This window comes from Phocoena sinus, chromosome 1 (assembly GCF_008692025.1).
Source record: "Phocoena sinus isolate mPhoSin1 chromosome 1, mPhoSin1.pri, whole genome shotgun sequence".
Lineage (NCBI taxonomy): Eukaryota > Metazoa > Chordata > Mammalia > Artiodactyla > Phocoenidae > Phocoena > Phocoena sinus.
This window is the reverse complement of record NC_045763.1, coordinates 113,280,085-113,292,567: the sequence shown is the minus strand read 5'-3', so window position 1 is coordinate 113,292,567 and position 12,483 is coordinate 113,280,085. Positions and strand designations below refer to the sequence as shown.

The following is a 12,483-nucleotide window of genomic DNA, read 5'->3' as shown; positions in this document are numbered from 1 at the left end:
CGTTATAAACGACTGAGGAGTTTAATCAAGGCCATGAGCAAAAACGTAACATCCCAAACCCAAGTACCTACTCCCCACCGTGCCTACGACAACGCCATTAACAGATCAGTAAAAACCCAAGGAAGGCAGCAACAAAATCCTAGCTTAACTAGGACGCAAACAAAAGAGGCAGGAATCACGTGGTGCTCCCTCCCACGCCCGGCGCGCCAATGATGTCACCAATCCGCGACCGGGCCATTGATTCCCGACTGAAGGTAGAGAGGGCTACGTGGTGGGGGAGGGCGGGGAAGGGTCCCGGCGCCACTGGCGGTCTCTGGTGTCGCGCTGTGTCCCGGAGAATTACAAGACCCGGTAAGAGGCTTTTCCTTTCCCCGCTATCACCTTCTGTGGCCTGAACGCCCGGCTCGCGCCGCCGCTCCAGTGTCCGGCGCTACTGGAAGGGGGAGTGCAGGGGCGCCCGGGTGGGCTCTGAGTGTGGCCGCAGGGCCAGGTGGGGAGGCGGGGGTCGGGGGCAGCAGCGGGGCTCAGCAGCCTTGCGGGGAGGCGGGCGCCCGGGGCCAAGTGCTTGTGTGCGGGTGTTTGTGCTCCCGGGTGTGCGCGGGTGTGGGCGGCAGAGGCTGCGCACGGATGCTCTGGCGCTCGTGCCAGCCGGAACCGAACAGCTGGGTACCAAAGGCCCTTGTCTCCCTCTCGCCAACTCCCTCCCCTGGGGGAGAGTGACTGGAGAGCTAGGCGCCTGGGACTCGTTCAGGTCCGCGTCTTCCTGCGCCTTCTCCCCTGACTGCATAGGCCCGCGCCTCATCCCCGGGATAATATCCGCAGCCCTTGGCGTGCCTTATACAGGGAAGGCGTGGGCGTCCGCGGTGGAGAGCCCACTGCGGGGTCACGGCCACTGCGTTCTGCCTCGGTCTGGCCTTGGTGCAGGAGGCCTAGTTGCGTCACCTCCCCTTCCTTCATCTGCTTGGCTTGATTCTTGGGTCCCGCTAGAGGGTAAGCCTGCCTCAGGTGTGCCGTGTTGGTGTCAGAGTTTGGGAAACTTGCCTTTCAAAGAGGCATATGCACCTGTCATTGAATTTTAAAAGCAGTGTCGGGGAGTCCCAGCCTGCGGTTGGGGAGGGAACAGAGCCTAAGCTGCTAAGGGAGAAGATTTGCACACAGAGGCCTACGCAGTGACTGCTGTTGGAGAGGGAGGCCGGATTGCTAGAACAGGTCACTGGGAGCCGAGAACGTCGGAGCAACAAATTGTCGAGCAAATGCGAGTGATGATGCCAGTTTCTTAACTAAAGAAGGCCCGTTCCCATCGTTGCAGAGATTTTGAGATATCTTTCCCGTTATTTCATTATTTCACAGACAGCTGGGTGTGCTTGCTATATGGGAGGCAGGGAACAGAGTGGAAAGGGGGCATGACTTTTGGGAGTCTGGTCTGCGTTTGCCAGCTGTGTGACAGTGAGTGAGTTATTTAACCTTTCTACTCCTACTTGGTCTTATCTACAAAATGAGGATAATTATATCTACCTTGCAGGGTTGTTGTCAGAATTTGAAGTGTCTAGCTATTATTAGTAAGGGCCCAGCACCCATGACTTGAACTTGCTCCCTTGCTGAAGGTTTCCCATTGGTACAGCTGCTTGAAAAGCAGGGGAATGTTTTGCTATTCTGTGTGCTTGCTATTCTGCCAGATATGATAAAGCAGACTTGCGGTGGCGGGAGAGACTCAAAACCCATAATCTCTCTACAGTAGACCGTAACATTTTAGAACTGGAAAAAGCCTCACTTTACTCTCTTAATTGTAGCTTCTCTTTATTGAGCACATGCTATGTGTGTGACCCTGTACTGAGCTCTCAACATACACTAATTTCTTTAATCCCTCCAGCAGCCCAGTGCTATAATAAGTATTATCCCCATTTTACAGAGCAGAAGGTGAGCTTAGCCAAGTTCCTGACACTATTTAATGGCAGAGCTGAAACTTGAGCCCAGGCCCTCAGACTATGTAGGGTTTGGGTATTGTTATTTCTCAGTGACTAGAATCCTGGCAGTGTGAGGTGTAGTGGGGGAAGGGAGGCATAAGCAGAGTTTAGAGGGCCGGTATTTGCTGTAAGAATAACATCTCAAATTGTCCAGTGACAAATTACCTTTTACTTTACATTTTACCCAGCATTGTCCAGATGCGAAGCAAGATTTAGCCTTTTCACCCAGAGAAAAAGGAAAGGCTCATGGGCGCACAGTGCTGGGATAATGGGCAAACAGTAGGTATTTGGTAAATGTCTGTGGAAAGAAGAAAAACTCTTGAGGTATTGTTACATCTGCCAGAAGGAGACCCATTGCTAACACACACAGTTTCCTTTAAGCTAGCTATTTTTATACTGTTACACAGTGTAATATGAGCATCTTTCTGATTCATGGATTTAAAGATTTGAAGCTGTGTTTCAGACCAAGACTGGTATTATTATCTGTGACCAACTGATTTGCGTTTGTGTGAACAACAGGGTCTGAGCCCCTTTTGGGCTTCTGTAGTGATTTCTTGAGATACAGCAGTTTATTTTGCTATCACATCTGTTAGACTTGGACCATAGTGGATACAGCTGCTTGAGTTAAGTTTCCTGGAGAACACTGGATGATGGTTTGGTATCAGGGATAAAGAGTTCAAAATACTAAGTTTGTCACAAAATTAAGCATTTGAGAAAGATCTGTGACGGATGTGCATTAATGTGGTAATGGTAAACGGGTTTTAAACAGATGATATTCTTGGTGTTTTTGATCAGTCATTCTGTGTTGGTTCTCAGTCTGAAGATGACTTAGGGCTGTCTGGTGAATTATTAGGAATGCAGAAAGGTTTATATAACCCATCCATATAGATTGTGACAAGTAAACTCTCAGTTCCTCCACCCAAGGAGCTTTCATTGCTGCTTCTATACCCTCCCAGATGCCTTGAAGCCACCTATTTCATCATGTTTATCAAACTTAATGGGAGAGACCCTTTAACATAATTTATCATCCCTTTCCCTCTGTACCCCACCACCACCACACACAGAGTGAAGTTCTTTCCCCAGAAGGGGGTATATTAATCTAGTTGCAAATGGCAGAAACCTAATGTAAACTAACATAAGCAAAAAAGTGTTGATCATTTAACTAGGAGGTCCAAATGTGAGCTTCAGGCATGGCTGGATCATGAGGCTGAAATGATGTCATGAGGACTCTCTTCGCCCTGCCTTTCTCTGCTTCTTTTTGTTTATTGCCCTCATTCTTTCCTGCTGTTTTCTCCGTACATAGTGAAAAAGGTGACTCTTGGCAGCCCCAAGCCTATGATCTTGCAGCTCTCTTCTAGCATTGTAAACTAATCATGTGGACAAGGAGCTAGGGATGCCACGTTTAGACAGATCTGTGTCACGGGCCCACTTTTGAGATGAAGGAGTAACATTTCCTTCCATAACCACATGGGATGAGGAAGTGCAGAGGTACTAGGCAGGTGAAAACAACAGATGATTACTGTAAGTGTGTGTGTATACATAGACATATGTGCTGACATGTGTACTTATATCCCCCTTCTTTGTGGCCTTTCCAGAGCCTTCCAACTGGAATGGATCCACATGGTTTTGTTTGTCCATCACACGTTGTTATTTTGTTGTGGCATTGATCATGTTCTTTTCATCCCTTCCGCTCCTTTGCATCTGCTGTTTGTGCGTGCACGTGTGTACACACACACACACACACACACACTGTTTTGTCTGACTGACTTCCTTTTGGATTCAGGTCATGCTTCTCTTCTCAGAAGCCTTCCTTGACCTCCATCAACGAGGAAGTCACATCCCCTGAGCACAACCCTACTGTGGATTTGATTTCTGTTTGATAACTGTCTATTTTCTAGCCAGTTCTCCACTAGACTGAGAGCCCCTTGAAGACAGAGGTGCTCTTTGCTTTGTATTCCTTACCTCCTTCTTAGCTGCATTATTTTTATTCTTAGCACTTACAACCAGTTGACACTGTATATTTGTTCATTGCCTGTCTTCTCACTAAAACATCAGCTTAATGAAAATAATGAGGAAAGGAATTTTTATTTTGTTTACTGCTGTATCTCTAGGGCCTAGACTGTGCCTGGCACATAGTATGTGCTTAATAAATGTTTATTAAATGAATGAATGAAAATCTGCCCACAGGGAGAAAATGCTGCCATGGTGTTGATGAGGATTCAATCTGCATGATAGATACAGTTCTCACTGTAAATGTCTGTAAATGCAAGTACTATGGGTGCCATCCCAGAAAGGCAGAATCTCTCTCCCCATGTGCGTCTGAACCTACAGAGGTGAAGGGTTAGGCCCCAAGGAGCAGCCACCTGGAAATTCCACCCTGTGAGATATTTCACCCCCCTCAAACTCTTCTGAACTATGATAGATTGTATAGTAAGGCTTTTTTTTTTTTTTTTTTTGTAGTTTGAGTCTTTTTTTTTCCTTAGAGTATTTATCTCTTTTTTTTTTTTTCTAATTTTATTTATTTTTGGCTGTGCTGGGTCCTCATTGCTGCACACGGGCTCTCTCTAGTTGTGGTGCGCGGGCTTCTCATTGCGGTGGCCTCTCCCTTTGAGGAGCATGGCCTCTAGGAGTGCGGGCTTCAGTAGTTGCAGCACGCGGGTCCTAGAGCACACAGGCTTCAGTAGTTGTGGCTGGTGGACTTAGTTGCTCCACGGCATGTGGGAATCTTCCCGGACCAGGGCTCGAACCCGTGTCCCCTGCATTGGTGGGCAGATTCTGAACAATTGCGCACAAGGGAAGTCCCGGAGTATTTATCTTTAAAACATTCCCTTGAGCACTTACAATGTGCCAGGCATGGTTTTAAGTCCCTTAACAACTTATTCTTTGACTGGAGTTTGGGGATCAAGGTTGTGAACTTTAAAACTTTTTTTTCTTTTTAAATACAGAAACACTCAAAAGAGGCTTAAAAAAATCCAAACTAGAAAATTATGAAAGAAATGAGACCCCTCTCCATCCAGCTCATCTCCCCCTCCAGAGGTAGAGCTACTACTAATAGCTTGGTGTGTGTCTCCTCCCTTACCTTTTCTTAGGCTTTTATAGTCAAAGCTATTAAATAAAATACACTCCATCTTGTTGTCATTCTTTGATTTTCACCCAGATGCAGCCATGTTCTACATGCTGATCTGCACCTTTCCTTTTCCATAGCTGTCTTCAGTGTGCTTCTGCTGCACCTACCACTACTCCCCAGGGAGAGCACCCTGCCTCAGGGTGAGTGGCATAGCCGGATGGGGCACTTGCAGCCCAGAGTGCAGTCTGTCCTTCAGGACAGGGGCTGCTTGGGTGTTGGTCTTCTGCCCTCTCCCAGGGAGGGCCCAAATCCGCATCCATCTTCCTGGGTACTGTTGTGCCTTATCTTATCTTATTTTAACCCACCCATGCCACACCCACCCCCCCAACAAAAATAGCAAAGGGAGGATACCCTTTTGTTTCTTGTTTTAACACACAAAAAGTAGTTCTCATACAATTAGAGGCTTGAGGTGAAAGGGCTATTGTTTAACCCCACACTCACCCCCAAACATCTGGGCCCCCACTTCTACCCAGCTGCGATACCTTCTTGTAGTGCTTAGTCCTCATTTGCTTCCTAAAAAGTGAATATGAGTTTATACAGCAATGCCTGACCATTCGCTGTGCCTCTGTCTCACCCTGCCTTCTCCAGGACTGGGTATTTTAACGGAAAGAGGAAAATCTTAGCTAGATTGAAAAATGGTGTCTCATTTTAATTTGCATTTTTTGTTATGATTAAGTTTGAATCAAATATTTTTTAGAGTATGCAAATACTCTTAAAACATATGAGTATATGCTCATTGTAAAAAACAAACAAAAAACTCTTATTTGCTGTAAATATTCTTCCAGTTGGTTGTTTGCCATCTAATTTTGGCTTTATCATTAAACATACAAAACCTGTTTTTCATTCTTCTGCAGACAGATTTTGTCCTTTTTGATTTCTTCCTCTGCTTGTAAGCTTAAAAATATTTTTTCTTCATTTTGTGTTCTAAAGGTTTGCTTTTTGACATATGACTTCGAAAAGCTAATATTCTGTTTTATTTCAGATTTAAACAAGATATTTGATGAAAATATTGTACAATATTTTAAATAAAAGCAGTCGTTGTTTTTTTTTTTTTTTTTTTTTTTTTTTTTTTGCGGTACGCGGGCCTCTCACTGTTGTGGCCTCTCCCGTTGCGGAGCACAGGCTCTGGACGCACAGGCTCAGCGGCCATGGCTCACGAGCCCAGCCACCCCGCGGCATGTGGGATCTTCCCGGACCGGGGCACGAACCCGTGTTCTCTGCATCGGCAGGCCGACTCTCAACCACTGCGCCACTAGGGAAGCCCATAAAAGCAGTTTTACTTAGATAAAGGTCTATGTTTTGTTTTTTGTAAATTTATTTATATATTTATTTTTGGCTGTGTTGGGTCTTCGTTGCTGCACACGGGCTTTCTCTAATTGTGGCGAGTGGGTTTACTTTTCATTGCGGTGTGCGGGCTTCTTATTGCGGTGGCTTCTCTTGTTGCGGAGCATGGTCTCTAGGCGCGCAGACTTCAGTAGTTGTGGCACGCGGGCTCAGTAGTTGTAGCTTGTGAGCTCTAGAGTGCAGTCTCAGTAGTTGTAGCGCACGGGCTTAGTTGCTCCGTGGCATGTGGGATCTTCCCGGACCAGGGCTTGAATCTGTGTCCCCTGCATTGGCAGACAGATTCTTAACCACTGTGCCACCAGGGAAGTCCTGTGTTTTGTTTTAAAGATACTTACATTAGTGTGTATGTATCATTTATTTTTCCTTTTTTAAATTTAGCAGAATATCAAAGCTTGCTCCACAAAACTAAGTTCGAATGTATGTATAATTCTCATCATTTTAATGTTCTTAAGCGTTTCAATAAATTGCTACATGAGATGTTTATCTGTTGCTGTTGATCTGGTTTAAAGAAGCACTTTTATTCTGTTAGCAACATCTAGGTGTATAGCCAAGATGATGAATTTAGCCTCTTCCCGTTCACCTGTCTCACCATTTCCCTAAGTCTCTCTTTGAGATGTAATTATATACAGTAAAAATATTTAATGAATATGCTATGGTATTCATTGAATACCATTCAGTAAATTTTGACAAATACATATACCCATTTAATCACCATCCAAATCAAGAAAATAAAGGATTTCCATCACCCCAGAAAGTTCCCTCGTGCACCTTTCTAGTCACCACTGTCCCCAAAGGCCACCACTCTTCTGATGTCTATCACCATAGATCAGTTTTGCCTGTTCTAAAACATCATATCAATAGAACTATATAATATGTACTTTATGTGTGGCTTCTTTTAGTGAGCTTCAGCCATGTTGCATGTGTCAGTATCCACTGTATGTATATACATTAGTCATTTATTCATTTATCAGTTGATGTGCTTTGGGGTTGTTTCCAGTTTGCGGTTATCAGGAATAAAGCTCTAGGAACATTCTTTTTTTCTTTTTTTTAATTGTGGTGAAAAACACATAAAATTAACCATTTTTAAGTGTACAGTTCAGTAGTAGTATGTATATTCACATGGTGAAAAGTTCAGATCTCCAGAACTTTTTCATTTTGCAAATCTGAAACTCTGCACCCATTAAACAACTCCCCCTTTCCCCTTCTCCCTACCCCTGGTTCCATAAACATTCTTGTATAAGTCTTTTTGTAGCCATCTCTTTTCATTTTCCTTGGGCAAGTACCCAGAAGTATAGCGGCTGAGTCATACATAGGGTGTTTACATATTTAGCCTTAGAAGAAATTGCCAAACAAGTGGTTGTACCGTTTTACATTCCCACCATGAGAGTGTGTGAGAGTTCTACTTGCTCCATATCCTCACCATTAGATATTATGAGGGGTTTTTTTAGTTTTATTTTAGCCATTCTAATAGCTATGAAGTGGCGTCTCATTGTGGTTTTATCACAGCATATCTTAATCATTTATTTACATGGCTATTTCCATTATTAGACTGAGCTTCTTAAGGGCAAGGTTCATGCAATACATAGTTATCTTTTTCTTATTAACTTTTCCCCTTTATTTTGAGTGTGATAGATGCTTTATTATAGAAGACTTGAAAATTGAAGAAACTATTAAAATGAATATCCCTGGTAACCCTACTTCTCAGATATCATCATTAACATTTTGGTGTCTTTTGTGCAGTGTTGTGTTGGTTAGCCCACAGATAGGGCAGTTCCAGGGTAGATTGATTCAGCGACTCAGAGTTGTCCCAGCCCTCTACTCTGCCATCCTCAGGGCATCATTTATTCATATCAAGGAACCTTTGTGACAGAAAGCCCCTGACAGGCTTCCTTTGTGTTTTGTTGGCCAGAGTTGTATCACATGTATCACTGGCAAGAGGAATGGAATTGCCAAAACCAAGTTAGATTAGACTAATCACAGTCCTCCCTCTGGGTCTGGGGAGGGAGCCTGGCCTTCTCAGATGAATGTGGGCAGAATCAGGGTTCTCTCAGAAGGGAAGGCAGACTTCTAGGGTAGGCACTCAGCACTGTCTGCCACCTGGGCATATTGTTTTTCAAAGCCGAAATTGTTCTCTATTTAAATTTTATGTCTTTCCACTTATTATGAACTAAACATCTTCCATGGCATTAACTCTTTGTAAATGTCACTTTTATGTATTGTATAATTTACTACTGTACCAGAATCTACTTGACTGTGTCTCTGGTTTTGGACATTAAATCTATTTTCAATTTTTTGCTATTGTAAACAGTTCTGTAGGGAGCTTAAATTTCTGTACTAGATTTCAAATTATCTTCCTCAAGGTAGATTTTTATGATTGGACCATTAATTACACTTATTAATAATTATGTAGCAATATGATTACATATTAATAATGATTGTTGATTATTAAATGAGGTTATTAACATTTAAGACTTCTGACGCACATTGTCCAATTGCTTTGTAAAAGAAAGCATCTTAGTCTTACTGTCATAGGGTAGAATGCCTATTTCTCCTCCTTTCCTTATTTTTTTACTTTTCTCCCTCTTTCTTTCATTCAATCATTAATGTATATTCCTTTGACAGATATGTTGAATACCTTTTATAGCCAAAGCACTGTGCTGGGTCATGGGGGGTACAAGGCTAGTACTGCTCAGGACAGACAGACAAAGATCATGCAATTGTGTAACTACAGCTACTGATAAGGATTATGAAGGAAGCTTCCTAGTGTTACGGATACTATAAACTCTATATGCCGTCTGGCATAGGGACAGGACTGGAGGAGAAAACGGTCTATGACTTGGCTCTTTTGAGGCTGCAAGAGTGCTCTGTGGCTATTGGGCAAACAGGATGGAAGGTGCCTTTTGTGAAGTATGGGAGGATGGGCTTGGCTAGAGAGTGGGAGTGCACAGCTGACCTTGTTATGGACTTGGGCCTTTATCCCAAGAGTAACATGTAGCCAATAAAGGGTTAAAGAAGGGAGGTGATGGTGACCTAACCATCTTTGAGAACATTTTGGAGGGGATCAGAGGGGATTCCTAGAGTCCAAGATTATATTGTGAAGGTAGCCATGGAATCTCCCCACCTGGCACTGGGTCATTTTTTTTAAATTGCTAATTTTATGAATGAAAACGCAAAATGTATTACAAGTGTAACTGAATATTTCCCCAAGCATTTGACAGGCATTTGCACTTCCTTTTTTGGGAATTGACTTTTTATCTACTGCAGAGTTAGTGGGGGCAGTGTAATGGCCAAGAACACCTGCTCTGGAGCCAAAATGCCTGAGTCTGAATCCTGGCTCAGCCTGTTACTGGCTGTGTTATCTCGAACAACTTTGGTCTACCTCAGCCTTTCATGCTGTAACATGGGGACAGCAACAGTGTACCTCTCTCATAAGGTGGTTTTGAAAATTAAAAGATAAAGTACAGGGACTTCCCTGGTGGTCCAGTGGCTAAGACTCCATGCTCCCAATGCAGAGGGCCTGGGTTTGATCCCTGGTCAGGGAACTAGATCCCACATGCATGCCGCAACTAAGAGTTCACATGCCTCAACTAAGGAGCCCGTGAGCCGGTGCAACCAGAAAAATAAATAAATAAAAAATAGGGCTTCCCTGGTGGCGCAGTGGTTGAGAGTCCGCCTGCCGATGCAGGGGATGCGGGTTCGTGCCCCGGTCCGGGAAGATCCCACATGCTGCGGAGCGGCTGGACCCGTGAGCCATGGCCGCTGAGCCTGTGCGTCCGGAGCCTGTGCTCCACAGCGGGAGAGGCCGCGACAGTGAGAGGCCCGCGCACTGCGATGAACAGTGGCCCCCGCTTGCCGCAACTGGGGAAAGCCCTTGCACGGAAACGGAGACCCAACACAGCCAAAAATAAATAAATAAACAAACAAAAAATAAATAAATAAATAAAAGATAAACTACAGTGCTGGCTCATATGAGCACTCCATATGTACATGCTGTCTTATCTAGGTATGTGGGCTTTATATATACACATATACATATTAACTCTGTCCTGTGTGTGGTGTGTTGTAACTGTGATTCCCTGTCCATTTTAATTTTTTTATTAATGTCTCTTTTTAAAAACTTTTTTCTGTGAACATTTTCAAACATCACGTCACTATTTTTATTTATTTATTTATTTTTTTTTTTATTTATTTTTTTTTTCACGTCACTATTTTGAAGTACAAAAATATATCTGCAGTGAACAGATGTCAGTCTTCTCCTTTGTGATGTCTTCCATTGCTGTGAAACAGGTCAAGTCATACACAAAGACTTTGGTTTTTAGTGTTTTTATTTAAAATACTTCACAAATAATCCTTTAATCCATTTGTAATTTATTTTGGTTTATTAATATAAGGCAAGACTCTGAATAGATCTTTCTTTCCAAAAAGCCTATCAATTAGCCAAGTTCCGTCTATAGACTAATCCTTCTTCCCCTCACTGCTGCTTTTGGCTCCTATCATGCACTGGATCTGTACACACACTTGGGTCTATTGGGGGAAAAGTGGTTCTGCTCTATTAGGCTGTAGCTCCATTCCTGTATTATACCAGTACTGCTTTGATTTAATCAGTATGGCTGTCCTCTTTTAAAAAATATTTTGGCTATTCTTGCCTGTTTGTTCTTGCACTTGAACTTTAATCATTTTGTCAGGTATCCACTCCTTACTGCCCCTAACCTCATTAGAATTTGCAATAAACTGTTATTTAATTTGGCACTAATTGGCATTCATAAACTATTCCGCTATCACATTTGGAGCTGGTGTATCCTTCTACTTAAGACAGGTATTCCTCAACAGAGTTTTGTACTTTTCCACATGTAGGCTCTTCACATTTCTTAGGATTATTCCCAGATGTTTCCCTTTTCTTTTTTAATGTTTTATTTGCTGTTAAGAATATAGTATTTTTCATAAAAGGAAGGGTTGTGTTTTGTATATTTCTCTTATATCCAGCCATATTACTTAACTGATGGTGGTCCAAGAGTTTTCATTTAATCTTCTTGGATCAACAAGGGTTATGATATTATCATCTGCAAATAATGTTTTTCTTTCCTTTTTTAATAGTTTTCTCTTATTTCTGTTTTGTGTTATAGAATATGCTGGGATCTTCAAAATAATGTTAAATACCATATCTCTGATTCTAAGACCACTGAGCATAAGAATATGCTATCAATTTAATAATAGCTTTTAGGGGCTACTAGTCAAAATATACCGATATACAATGTAAATGCATGTAATTCACATCCCAATATCAGAAAAGATTGAAGTACATCTCAGAATTGAGGAGATAACAGTAGTAATGATGGCCCTCCTTATTTTATTTCTTATTTTAGTGGGAATGCCTAACTATTCCATTTTAAATATGATATTGGCTGTCAGTTTATGATAGGTAGTCTTATTATATTACAGAAATATCCTTTTCTTCAAATAAAACAAAAAGCTCTAGTTCTGCTGGACAGTAATGAGAAGGCTGTACTGTTTGGTTTAACAAAAAAGTGGAAATTGTGGCTGTGCACATCGTCTGTGCCAGCTGGTCTGCTGGTCAGTTGCTGCCTTTTTCCTTGATTGCCCCAAATGCAGAAATCCCTGGCTGCACAGCAAGGTCTGTGCTAGTCCTGTACCCGGAGCTCCCTGATGTGCACAGCCTTTCGAGGATGGTGTATTAGTTTCCTACAGCTGCAATAACAAATTACCACAGATTTGGTGGCTTAAAATGATAGAAATTTATTCTCTCACAGTTGTGGAGGCTAGAAATCTGAAGTCAGTTCACTGGGAGGAAGTCGAGGTGTTGCAGGGCTGTGCTCCCTCCAGAGCCTCTCCGGGAGAATCGGTCCTTGCCCCTGCCAGCTTTTGGTGGCTGCCTGCATTGCTTGACTTGTGGCCTTATCACTCCAGCCTTCGAGGCCAGTGTCTTCAAATCTCTCTCTGCTACGTCTTCACTGTCTTCACGCACCTTCTCCTCTGTGTGCGTAGATGGAAATTTTTCTGAACTTGTCGATGCTGAAGGAAATGTTTTTA

At 42.9% G+C, this 12,483-nt stretch overlaps 1 protein-coding gene across 2 annotated transcripts in view; it reads left to right on the top strand.

The window, feature by feature from the left end:
• Nucleotides 1-236: 236 nt before the first annotated feature.
• The window catches only part of ADAR (adenosine deaminase RNA specific), a 40,434-nt gene continuing 28,187 nt past the window's right edge, over nt 237-12,483 (top strand). Inside the window, exon 1 of one of the 2 annotated variants that reach the window (XM_032626344.1) lies at nt 237-351. The gene's annotated coding sequence lies outside the window, so the exon portion shown is untranslated. The remainder of the gene's footprint in view (nt 352-12,483) is intronic. The other variant, XM_032626355.1, reaches the window with a different exon arrangement.